Source organism: Sitophilus oryzae, unplaced genomic scaffold (assembly GCF_002938485.1).
Source record: "Sitophilus oryzae breed Bouriz unplaced genomic scaffold, Soryzae_2.0 scaffold_1179_pilon_pilon, whole genome shotgun sequence".
Taxonomy (NCBI): Eukaryota; Metazoa; Arthropoda; class Insecta; order Coleoptera; family Curculionidae; genus Sitophilus; species Sitophilus oryzae.
The window spans coordinates 1839809-1852455 of NW_022145814.1; the positions used below are offsets into that span (position 1 = coordinate 1839809).

General features: G+C 33.6%; 1 protein-coding gene across 1 annotated transcript in view; it reads left to right on the top strand.

Moving 5' to 3' along the window:
- The window catches only part of LOC115891260 (fasciclin-1-like), a 102907-nt gene that overhangs the window by 30128 nt on the left and 60132 nt on the right, over positions 1 to 12647 (top strand). The window lies entirely within an intron of this gene.

The window sequence follows — 12647 nt, forward strand, 5'->3', positions numbered from 1 at the left end:
AAAATGGCGCCCTAAAAACCATATTCTACATTGCTTTTCATTTTGGGCCCCCCCTATAATAAATTCCTGTATCCGCCCCTGCTTCTGCGCTAATTGAAACCACTTATTTATTCCACTAATTGGGGCCTTACGCAACCTGAAAAAAAATTAAGTTTTAAATTAGTTAAAAATTAAAAAAATAACTATTGTCGGCAGTACTAGACCTATCTATACCGTGTATTGCATCGTCATCCTGAACCTAGGAAATTTCATGTAAATGTTGATTAAGTTTCTCCATTTTATTTTACAGAAAAATGTATTTAAAACTTTTTAAAGAACTTAAAATGAAGCAAATTGTTGATTTTAAATAATTTATACGGATTGATTTTTGAGTTATGAGAGATACAGAATTACTAAATTATACTACAATTTATAGTAATCCGGTCCTGGTAAAACAAACATAACAATTACGTCATAATATGACAAGAAATTAATATTTTATCAATTATGATAACAAATCTTTTATGATTTTCTCTGAAAAGTTTATGAAAAACCCTTTGTGTACACTGTAAACATAATAGAATCTTTAAAAAATCAAATATATTTCGTATATAGGTAATGTTAACACTCTCTTTCAAAATAAAATTATTTACTAAATACTAAACAGTTTGAGACAAAGATTGACAAAAAAGAAATAGACGGCAGAATAGAGAAGAAGACAAAATTGAGAATATTTGCCCTACGTTTTTCACCCCGTAGGTGTTTTGATTTATTTAAAAAAAAATATGCTTTTTTAAAGTTCTACTTTTTGACTATTTCTCCAAGTATCCTGGTACTTACTTGTTTTTCATCTTCTACTTGTAACACAACATTTAATTCATTTTCATTTATTATTCCTTGTTGATTTTTATCAATATAATGCTTCTTTTTATATTTACAGTCTTTATGGACTGGACACGCGTTTTGCTAACCGTTAGCATCATAAGCAGATTATTAAAATTAAACTAATATCTACAAATTGAGCGTTTATACCGGGTGCGTCTCAAAAGTGACTCACCCCCTATAACTTTTTTATTTTTTCAGATAAAAAAACGAAATTTGGTATGTTAGTACATGACATAAATTAGGATTGATTGACGATTCAATTGTTTTTGGTCACTTCCTGTTTCACCGGAAATTAATACAACTTTCGATTTTTAAATGGCACCCGCGGTATTTTTTTGCCTTATTCGATAGAAACTGACATTCTGAATAGAATGACATATCATATGTCAACTTTTGACGTTCTCGCTTAATAAAAAATCGTATTTTAAAATGTAATCTAGAGTTAAAATTTAAAAAAATTAAATAATTTTTAATTTTAATTTTTAAATTTAATCTATGTTAAAGACACTAATTCTTAGCCAAGGAGTCTTGGAAAAATATATTTGATCGTCTAAAGCTTTTAGTATTTTGTCCTGACCAGTTAGACAATGCTCAAAGCGTATTTTTAATCATATCTCGATTTTTTCAAATGGAACGAGGGTAGCTCATTAGCATATTTGGAAAAAGCATTTTTTACGAATAATTTGATACCACACACTTGGTATTTCAAGTCAAAATTTCGTTACGAACCGCAAGTTATAATTTCAAATAACCCATATGCGAAAATGTCAAAAGTTGACATATGATATGTCATTTTCTGTCGAATAAAGTAAAAAAATACCGAGGGTGCCATTTAAAAATTAAAAATTCTAGTCATTTCCGGTGAAACAAGAAGTGACCGAAAACAATTGAATACGTCAATCAGTTTTAATTTATGTCATATACTAACGTACCAAATCTCGTTTTTTTAACTGAAAAAATAAAAAAGTTATAAGGTGAGCCACTTTTGAGACGCACCCGGTATACTCGAGCCATAACTAGCCAAGCGAGTCAAAAAGAACCGAGCGTAAAGCGGCCCATACATTATCAAAGAAATTGCGCAACAAAGCGATGCGCAACGTTACGTTGCACAACTGATTCAGCGACACATATATTATCAAACAAATTGCGCTACAAAGCGATGCGCAACGTTGCGTTGCACAACTGCCTCACACATGCACTTGTAAAATGTTGATCAAAGTTTTTATTAAAAGTTGTGCATTGTTCGAGAAACAATCATGTCCTCAATTGCCATTGCGTCGATTATTATCGTATATGCCCTAGATGATGTCGATGTTACCAAAAAACGAAAATGAAAACAAAGAATTTGAATAAACGAACTAAAATATTGCACAACAAAGCGCAGCAAACATATATACTACACAACGCGTTGCGCAAACAGTCCCGTTGTACAAAAGAATTCAAACCTTCTTGAAACTTATCAAATAATTGCGCAACGCATCAAACGTTACCATACATTGGCAACTCGTTGCACAACAGCCTGTGTTACGCAAATTGTTTGATAATGTATGGACCGCTTAACAATTAATTACAGAAACTAAAGCGGTAGGAACAGAGAACTGGAAGGAATTGGACCATTTTCTCTGTTCATACTATCTTTACATTTATTAATTTTAACGCTCTCAATTAATCATTAATTTAATAAACTCTGTGATTCTTTTTGTCTTGTCATTAACAATATTTATTGATGAAAAAAAATCATTAGAAAACCAGTTGATTTATATCTAGATCGGATTGAAAAAAAGGAATAAACCGAGCATTCGTTTATTTATCTTCAGAATCAACCCTCGTTCAAAGTTATTTTTGCCACGATTAAAAAAACCCTCCTCGCTAATGAAAACCTAAATTCAACTTCCATTCGCGAATTGATCAATTAACCGTTGGCGTGGAGGCTTTGTAGCCGGAATTACTCTCTGAAAAATGAACCTAGTGGGTTTTCCAATATATACCGTAACAAGAACGAGCAATATTCGGTTTTTAATAGATCAGGCACAACAGGGTATAAGGCAAAGGGAAAATTGAAAGTATAAATTTACCAAAGCTGGGCTAAAATAAAATTATACTGCCTAGTCGACTGATAAAAGGGGGGTAAAAATTAGATTAAATAATACACTAGTAGGATGGATCGATTCTTACGATGAATAAAATTAATTGTATATAAAATTGCAATAATTATACAGGGTGATTCACGGCGATGGCACGTTAGACGTTTATGGAGAGCCGGTGATACGATTTTTTTTAAATTTGGATTTTTGTATAAAATCACTTGCTACATCTGTCTAAGTTATTTTCAGAATCACAGTGTTGCCGCTTCATACAAAAAGTGGTAGCATCTTTGTTACATTAAATGGAACATCCGGTATATTATTACATTTTTCGAAACTTCTTTCATATCTGATATTTTTTCTATCATATTAACATATACCTATCTCTAAAATTTTTCGAGATAAAAAATAAAACATGTTTAAAATTGACAAAAATTTCATCTTGAATAAGCGTTTGTTAAATCATAAATTCTGCATATTTAAAGCTGAAATTTGGTTTATACCGTATGATAGAATAAAAACGGCGTCAACGATGACTATATGACTATGAAATGAAGATTGCTCTCATTTTATACGTAAAATTATATGGAAAATGTCATCGATCGTCATTTCCAAGCCAACTGGACGCCGTTTTTTTCGATCAAACGGTACCTAGGTTAACGATAGTCGACATATTCGACCAATCTAATTAACCTCGACCTATCAAACAGGGAGATCAAAAAAAATATTTATTTCGGTTTCTTATAAAATCATTGTTATTTTAAATTCAAACCTATTATTATTTAAAAAATCGAAATATGTCATGTTCATATACCTAAACCTTCTGTTACCATGACAAATGTACACCGTTACCAAGACAAATATTCAAACTTTGGAAGTATCAATTAGACTTTACTTGCTAAATTTCTAAAATTGTCATGGAAACGAAATTTTTGAAATGAGACAATATTAGAATTATTAATATTTAAAGAGCTCTACTTATGAAATTGGAAGGTTTAGGTATAGGAGCATGATATGTCATTGAAAAGATATTTTATTAGTTTTTTGATTTTTTAAATAATATACTTAAGGTTGAATTTAAAATATCAAAAATTGGAGCAATCACCAACGGAAATATATATATTTTTTTGCTTTCCCTGTGTAATATCAAATCAGTGGGTTTAGACAAATCGAATATACCGACTCGTTAATTTATAATCCAAATTTCAACTTTTAAAATATTCAGTTCATGATTTTACCAATGCTTATTCAAGATCATGTTTTCGTCAATTTTACACATGTTTTATTTATTATCTCAAAATTTTAGAGATAGATATAGATTAGTAAAATAGAAAAATTATGAGATATGAAAGTAGTTCCCAAAAAATGCAATAATATACCAGATAATCCATTTAAAATAAGAAAGATGCTACTATTTTTCAAATGATGCAGCAATATTTTAAAGCTGAAATTATTTTAGATAAACGGAGCAGGTGTTTATAAATCCAAATTTAAAAAAAATAGTATATACAGGGTGGTCCGAACTGTATTCCGGAAAATTCGGCAGCATATTCTGCAGATAAAAATAACTAAAAAAGTTCGTATAAATGTATGTCCTAAAATGCTTAGTTTCGGAGATACAGGGTGTAGAATTTGCATTTTTATTTCGATTTTTTCCAAATAATTTCTGAAGTAACGTCAATATTTCGATGAAAATTCGTATCTGGGAGTTTTTTGACATGAGAAATTTGATTTTGATGTCAATATGATTCCGATTTGTAGGGGGTGTCACCTACATGTGTTTTAACTGTTTTGAAGAAAATGACTTTTCGTCCGTACCTGTATAAAAGTACTGAGTGACAAAATATACATCTTCGTGTCTTTTTATGTAAAAATGTCTCTTGGTAAAAATTGCTGCGAACAACAGTTTTCAAGTTATTTAGAATGCAAATAGTCAATACATGTCATTACTGACAAAAAAATAAACATGTTGAGTAGGTAGATAGTTATTTGATTGAAGAAATAAATTTGAGAAATTTTTATTTTTTTAAATTAATCATACATTTTTCTTCGAAGAAATGATGAACAAACAGTTTTTGTTGAACTTTTGGCACAAAAACATTTCAAATTTATGATTTCAGTGCAATAACTATTTAATCAATATGTTTAATTTATGTTAATGATGGACAGGTATTGATAATTTCGATTCCAAATATCTCGAAAACCATTACTCGTAGCGATTTTTACCAAGAGACCTATTTTACGTAGAAAATGTCGTAAATGTATATTTTTTTACTCAGTAGTTTTATACAGGTACGGGCGAAAAGTTATTACTCTTCAAAAAATGATGATAAAGCAGTTTGTTGAAATTTTGACACAAAAACATTTCTAATTTATGATTTCAGTCTAATAACTATTTATGATGATGGCAGCTATTGATAATTTTGATTCCAAATATTTCGAGAACCATTACTAGTAACTATTTTTACAAAGAGACATTTTTTTACGCAAAAAACGTCATAAATATTTATATTCTTTTACTCGGTAGTTTTATACAGGTAGGGACGAAAAGTTATTACTCTTCAAACCAGTTAAATAATATGTAGGTGGCGCCCTTTGTAAGTATGACTCCTACTTATAGAGGGCGCTCTATAAGTAGGAGTCATATGGACATGAAAATCAAATTTCTCATGTCAAAAAACTCCCAGACACCAAATATTCAAATACAATACAATTCATCCAAATATTGACGTTACTTCAGAAATTATTTGGAAAAAATCGAAATAAAAATAAACCTTCTACACCCTGTATCTCGGAAACTAAGCATTTTAGGACATACATTTATACGAACTTTTTTACTTATTTTAATGTAAAAAAATGCTGCCGAAGTTTCCAGAATACAGTTTGGCCCACCCTGTGTATGAATCACCGTAATATATATATCTGAATTTGATTTGGCAATTATCTAGCAACGATAAACCTCCATAACAAAATTCAAAAATCATTTGATATTTCTCTGACTTTAACCAAAGAATATACCAAGAAAAAAACGGAAACTATCTTACTGAATAATGGTTCCAAGTCAGAGGCGCTATCTATAGTTATCATTAAAATACTGGAGCTATTTTATTTGGAAACGATGAAACCGCTTTTGCTATTTCACTTTCAGGTCCCTAACTTTACCTAATAAAATGTTAGCTTTAAATTTGTATATTAAATCAAAGATAAAAGTATTTAAGTAATTCGTATTATAAAAGCTTATTACACACTCGTAAAATAATTACTGCCTAATATGGCGATAACTTTTCCATTCGTATTTAGTATGAAGATTACAACACACATTACATAATATCTTAGCATAATATACTAGTATTTTTTTAATAAATTAAATTATTTTAGCGAAAAAGAATAACATATTTCCCCAATTTACCTTATTCTTCAAGTTTACTTATTCATTTCATTTACTTTAAATATATATATGTAAGTAGCCGTATATCGATGATTATAAACTGCAGTAAGCTGACCACGAGAATATAGCCATTATTTTCGCTTACAACACAATGTGCTTTGTTCAGAACGATTTGCTCTACACGCTTTAAACGTTCTTTAGGAAACGGAGTCGATTTTCCACAAAATTGCGTTCCTAAAAAACATCTCAGTTCGTGTCAGAGGAAATTGAATAAAGGTCCTAAATAAATCGAAAAAGGTTTATTTATTTTTTAAATCTTTCTCAAAAACCTATTTTGCTGTCCGGTGCAAAAGCGCCGGATATCTCTCTTTCTAATGGAAATCGAGGCGTCCATCTGTATATAGGTCAATTAAGGGGGTATTGAAAGAGGAACTTTATACTACAATGAACTTTTTTAACTATATACCTGTTTCTTGGGATTATTTTTAATGTCGCATTGTCCAATGTTTATTTATAGGAGCTTTGTGAATTATTTAATATCTGTAACTAATGCTAACTGCTTCTTACTAACAGTTATTAAATTGAAGGATTTGAAGAATATATATTTGTTATGAATACTTTTTATAAACTTCAAAAATATAGAGTTAATATAAAACCGTATACTGTTATAGCTTTATAATTTTATTTTTTTTATTAAAAAACGATAATTATAATACCCGGCCGAATAGCTGTGGCCATTAAACCAAAATACTACTACATCTATATCTCTGACTACTACTAACTGCTACTAACCAACAATTTGTTTTGTGTAGTCTGTGGTCTGTTTTTATTTAAATGTTTTGTTCATTATTCATGTTGGGGATTCATTTTTAAATTAATGTTAACCGTTAGGCAACCAGTATTTTTTTGCATAATCAAAATGTCACTCTAAATTTTACATAACTAAATTGTCACTCTAAATCGCTGTCTTTTTTAGACAGATATCACTTGTCTTGTCATTATTCAATTCATTACTCGAATTCTCAGAATGTTGTTAACAAAAGTTTCATTAAAATACAATTTTAATCAAAATCACAATTATTTATCTCCATCATTTACCAGATTAATAGTACAGAAATTACAGTTCTATTACAAACAATTCATTACTTAGTGCACGGCCACACAGAAAGCGTTTTTTGCGTTTTTAGCGTGAAGCGTCTTTTGCGTCTAAAACAAAATAACAGGATTATCTAGGAGTGGCCCCACCAAAAGCGTCTAGCGTTCGGCGTGTCTCGCAAAAAACGCAAATGAAAACAAATCAATTTGTTTTCTGTAGCGTCTTTAGCGTTTTCTATGAGACCCCGTCATAGGCGGACGTAATATTGAATAATACAATAACAAATAAATTAAATAGTAAACATTTTTTTCGAGTATTATCTAAAAATATTTTTATAGAGAACATATACTGTTTAGGAAGATTCTATTAAATTCAAAAATTTGAAGGAAATGTTTGACAAAGTGTAGTTTGAAATGTTGAACAATGACAAAGTGTTGTTTGGGGTGCAAGGGGTATTGAAGCGATACATATAGCCTAGCTTACCCAAAAGTCAACCTCACCTTCACGTGGTGCACCCTGTTTACACAAACGAGGCTCTGACGTCCGAGTATAGGCGGTATAACCTTATACAACCCTCAGACCTACCATCTTCTGGGGAAAAGGAGTAATAAAATACACCTAGCCGGCCGAGAACGTAGCACAAGGGAACTATCGTCGCAGTCCTCACTGTACCATAGCCATCCCGATGCTACAGTTGCAGCCAAACTGTGCGGCAGCGTAACCGCCACAGTTAAACCTTTTCCCGCGCAGCTTACACACAGCAATGATGGAACATTCGAGGTGGGACAAAATTATCGTCCGGAGGTAAAATACCCCCTCAATCGGATCTCCGGGAGGGTGCCTACTCGAAAGTATCATCGGAGAAACAAAAAACATCAATGTTTCACGTTCGCGGCGTGGAACGTCCGCACTCTACTGGACAAGAGATAAATTCAAATCGACCAGAGAGAAGAACAGCACTGGTCTCACAGGAACTCCACCGATTAAATATAGATGTTGCCGCTCTAAGCGAAACACGCTTTGCAGATGAAGGTAGTCTCACTGGGGGCATTACACCTTCTTTTGGAAAGGTCACCCCGCAACACACAGGAGAATTCATGGTGTAGGCATTGCGATCAAAAACGAAATCGCCACCAAGTTAACAGAAGTACCTATTGGTGTCTCCGAACGTCTTATGACCCTAAGGTACCCCATATCAGACAAAACTTACGTCAACAACATTAGTGCCTACGCTCCCACCCTTGACGCTAAAATTGAAGATAAGGATAAATTTTACCAAGCATTACAAAATGCCTTTCAACGAATTCCAAAGCACGAACGAATCATCTTGCTAGGTGACTTTAATGCCCGTGTAGGCAAACAACAGGAAATATGGCCTGACGTATTGGGAAAACAATGGAAAACGCAAATAGCAATGGTGAACGCTTATTAACAACATGCGCAGAGTATAATCTTTGCATCACCAATACGTGGTTCATGTTGATGAACAAGTTTAAAGATACCTGGAAACATCCTAGATCAGGCCACTGGCATCAATTGGACCACATAATCGTTCGAAGGATGCATCTAAAAGATGTTAGGCTCACAAAAGCTAGAATAGATGCCGAATGCGGCACTGACCACCGACTTTTAATTTCAAAAATGAAAATCCAGTTAAAACCCAAACATCCACGCTGTAAAAAGCAAAACAACATGACCAGATTGAACGTACGGGATCTAGAGAACAAGAATACCGCCGACGCCCTCCGGGAAGCCATCAAAGAATCACTTCCACCGATAACTTCAATCTCAATATTGGAAGCTGAACAAGACTGGACACAATTAAGGGATGCGATTCATAAAACCAGCGAAGCAGTACTGGGAAAGTCGAACAAAAAGAAACAACCAGACTGGTTTGACGAAAATCAACAGCATATACAGGCTTTTTTGGAACAAAAGCATAGAGCACATCAAGCCGTCACTGCAAATCCACTTAATCCAAGACTGGTAGATAACTTTAAAGCAGCCAACAACACCCTTCGAAGAGAACTGCGCCAAGTAAAGGATAACTGGTGGTCACAAAAAGCGAATCAGATTCAAGAGTACGCCACTCATCACGATTATCGTAAATTCTTCGAGGCTGTAAAAGAAGTATACGGTCCAACTAAGAAGGTAAGCTGCCCAATCATGGCTCAAAATGGCGAACTTCTAAAAGAGGAAGAACAAATCAGAAATCACTGGAAAGAACATTACAGCCATATCCTTAACCAAGAAAACAACCCCAATATGGAAGCACTAAACACAATACCTCAGTATAACAGCCTCGATGTATTAGACATCCCAATAACAGAACAAGAAATAAAGACCTCCATAAAACAGCAACAAATCAGCTGGCTGTGACGCGATTCCGGCGGAAATCTATAAGTGTGCAAGTAAAGAAATTATGGATCATCTTAAGGCTCTCTTTGATGTCGTATGGGAAAGCGGAGAGGTACCTCACGATTTTCGCAACGCGAATATAGTGAATATATTTAAGAACAAAGGAAGTGCATCAGACTGCGGTAATTACCGGGGAATTTTGCTATTAGCTATCGGCGGAAAAATTCTTGCAAAAATAATGTCAAACCGCCTGCACCCATATATAGAAAAAAAATCCTCCCAGGATCGCAAACGGGTTTTCGTACCAACCGCGGCACCGTCGATTCCATATTTTCCATCCGTCAACTACAGGAAAAAGTAAAAAAGCAGCAGTCTAAACTTTATGTTGCATTCATCGATCTAACAAAAGCCTTCGACTCTGTGAACAGAGATGCGCTTTTGGGCAATTATGGAAAAGTTCGGAGTACCCAACAAATTTCTTACAGTGTGTAAAAGCCTCCATAACAACAACAAGTCAAGAGTGTCACATCATGGATCACTGAGGCGACCCATTCCTAACAAATACAGGAGTTAGGCAGGGATGTGTCTTAGCGCCTCTCCTATTCAACATATTCATGGCAGCGCTCTCCATTATAGTGGACAGCAAACTGCAGGAGAGGATTGGGCATTAGATACAGATATGACGGCGTCTGTTCAACATAAAAAGACTCAGGGCAAAAACACGTACAAAATTTATCACAGAACTTCAATACGCTGACGACTGCGCTCTAGTTGCAAACACGGTACAACAATTACAAGAAATGTTGAACACATATACCTGGGCATACGAGGCTTTGGGCCTTAAGCTGAACATCGGCAAAACTAAAATCATGTGCACTCCCCCGGAAGATCACAACAATGCTATAAAAATCGGAGAAGAACTATTCGAATATGTGGCGGAATTCAATTACCTTGGCAGTTTGATTTCGGAAAAGGCCAATATTGACTCTGAAATTCAGCACAGGATTAGTAGCGCCTCAAGAGCATTCTGGAAATTAAAAGACAGGGTTTTCTACAATCATGACTTGAGTACAAAAACAAAACTTGCAGTATACCGAGCAATTATAATCCCCACCATGATATATGGGAGCGAAACCTGGGTGCCTTACCGCCGACACATGAACGCATTGAACAAGTTGCAACAGAGACACCTTAGACAACTCTTAAGAGTCCGGTGGTTCCATCATGTCTCAAACGTATCGGTCCTTGAAAAATCTAACTGCGAGAGTATTGAAGTCATGGTCACAAAATCCCGCTTAAGATGGGCTGGTCACGTATGCAGAATGCAAGAAAACCGCATACCAAAATCTCTGCTTTACGGTGAGCTTGTGGACGGTAAGAGGAGGCCGGGTGGACAACTGAAAAGATACAAGGACATTTTCCACGAAAATTTAAAGGGAATTAACATGCAGAATGAGTGGGAAAAAGCAGCTCACAATAGAACTCAATGGAGAAGGGTTGTAAACTCAGTTAACAGCGGCAACCAAAAAGTAGAGAGGCAACAAAGCAATGAGATTTTTGAATGTCCGGAGTGCGGTAGGCAGATAACATCACGTATCGGGCTTTTCAGTCACAGAAAAGCTCATGAAAGAAAACGCCTTGCGTGACCATTTTCTTTATGTGTGTCGAATACTCGTCAGCGAGTAACGGCTGTATATGTATGAAATGTTGAAAAAGTAATAAATTAAAGGAATATTTTTTACGCGTAAAAATTTGTTTTTTATACGTAAAATGTTTTTTTACGCGTAACAAATAGTTCTTTACGCGTAACAAATATTTTTTACGGGTAACAAATAGTTTTATACGTGTAAAAATAGTTTTCTAGGTGCAAAAAATAGATTTTTATGTATAAAAAATATTTTTTTTTTGTAAAAATATTTTTTTACCGGTAGCGAGTAGTGTTTTACGAGTAAAAAATAGTTTTTTACGTGTAACAAATAGTTTTACATGTAAAAAATAGTTTTTTGCGCAAAAATGGTTTTCTACTAGTAACAAATAGTTTTATATGCGTAAAAAATATTTTTTTACTGGCAGCAAATAGTTTTTTACGTATAACAATTTTTTTACGTATAACAAATAGTTTTTTACACTTAAAGAATAGTTCTTTTTGTGTAACAAATAGTTTTATACACGTAAAATAAAAAAAATATTAAAAATTGTTTTTTACGTGTAATAAAATTAATTTTTTAATAAAATTAATAGTTTTTTACGTATAACAAATAGTTTTTACACGTAATAATTTGATTTACTTTTACAAAATTTGTATTAAAATATCAATATTGTTACAGATTCCGTGGGTCCACTATTTAAACTCACGATAAAATACTTAACGAATTTATTTGTTTCACTCTGTACACACAACTTATACTATTTACAACACAACTTATGCAACTACTATTACTCTAACGGTATTTCGCGGTATTTTTAAACTTCAGACTTCAGACTATCTTCAGACTTCAAACTTTAAACTTGTCCAACTGTCAAAGCGCGGGCCTTATATACCCCCTGGCGGTTGTTTCTAGATTTTTCTAAAGAATTCTATAATTTTCTTTACTTTCTGGCGAATGCGCCAGGTTCCTCAATGCACGATTTTTTTTTGCAGTATGCAGTTATGCAACCAGTAATACACCTTGACATTGCCCCCTTCTCAAATTTGATCGTCCCGATCAAGGTTTCCTGTCTGGTATCTCTTCAATCGATCCAGATGAACTACTTTCATCTTACTTCTAGGGCTGCGTTGAATCCGATACACAACATCATTTATCCTCTTGATGACTGTATAAGGACCTTCCCATGCTGGAGTTAACTTTGGGGACCT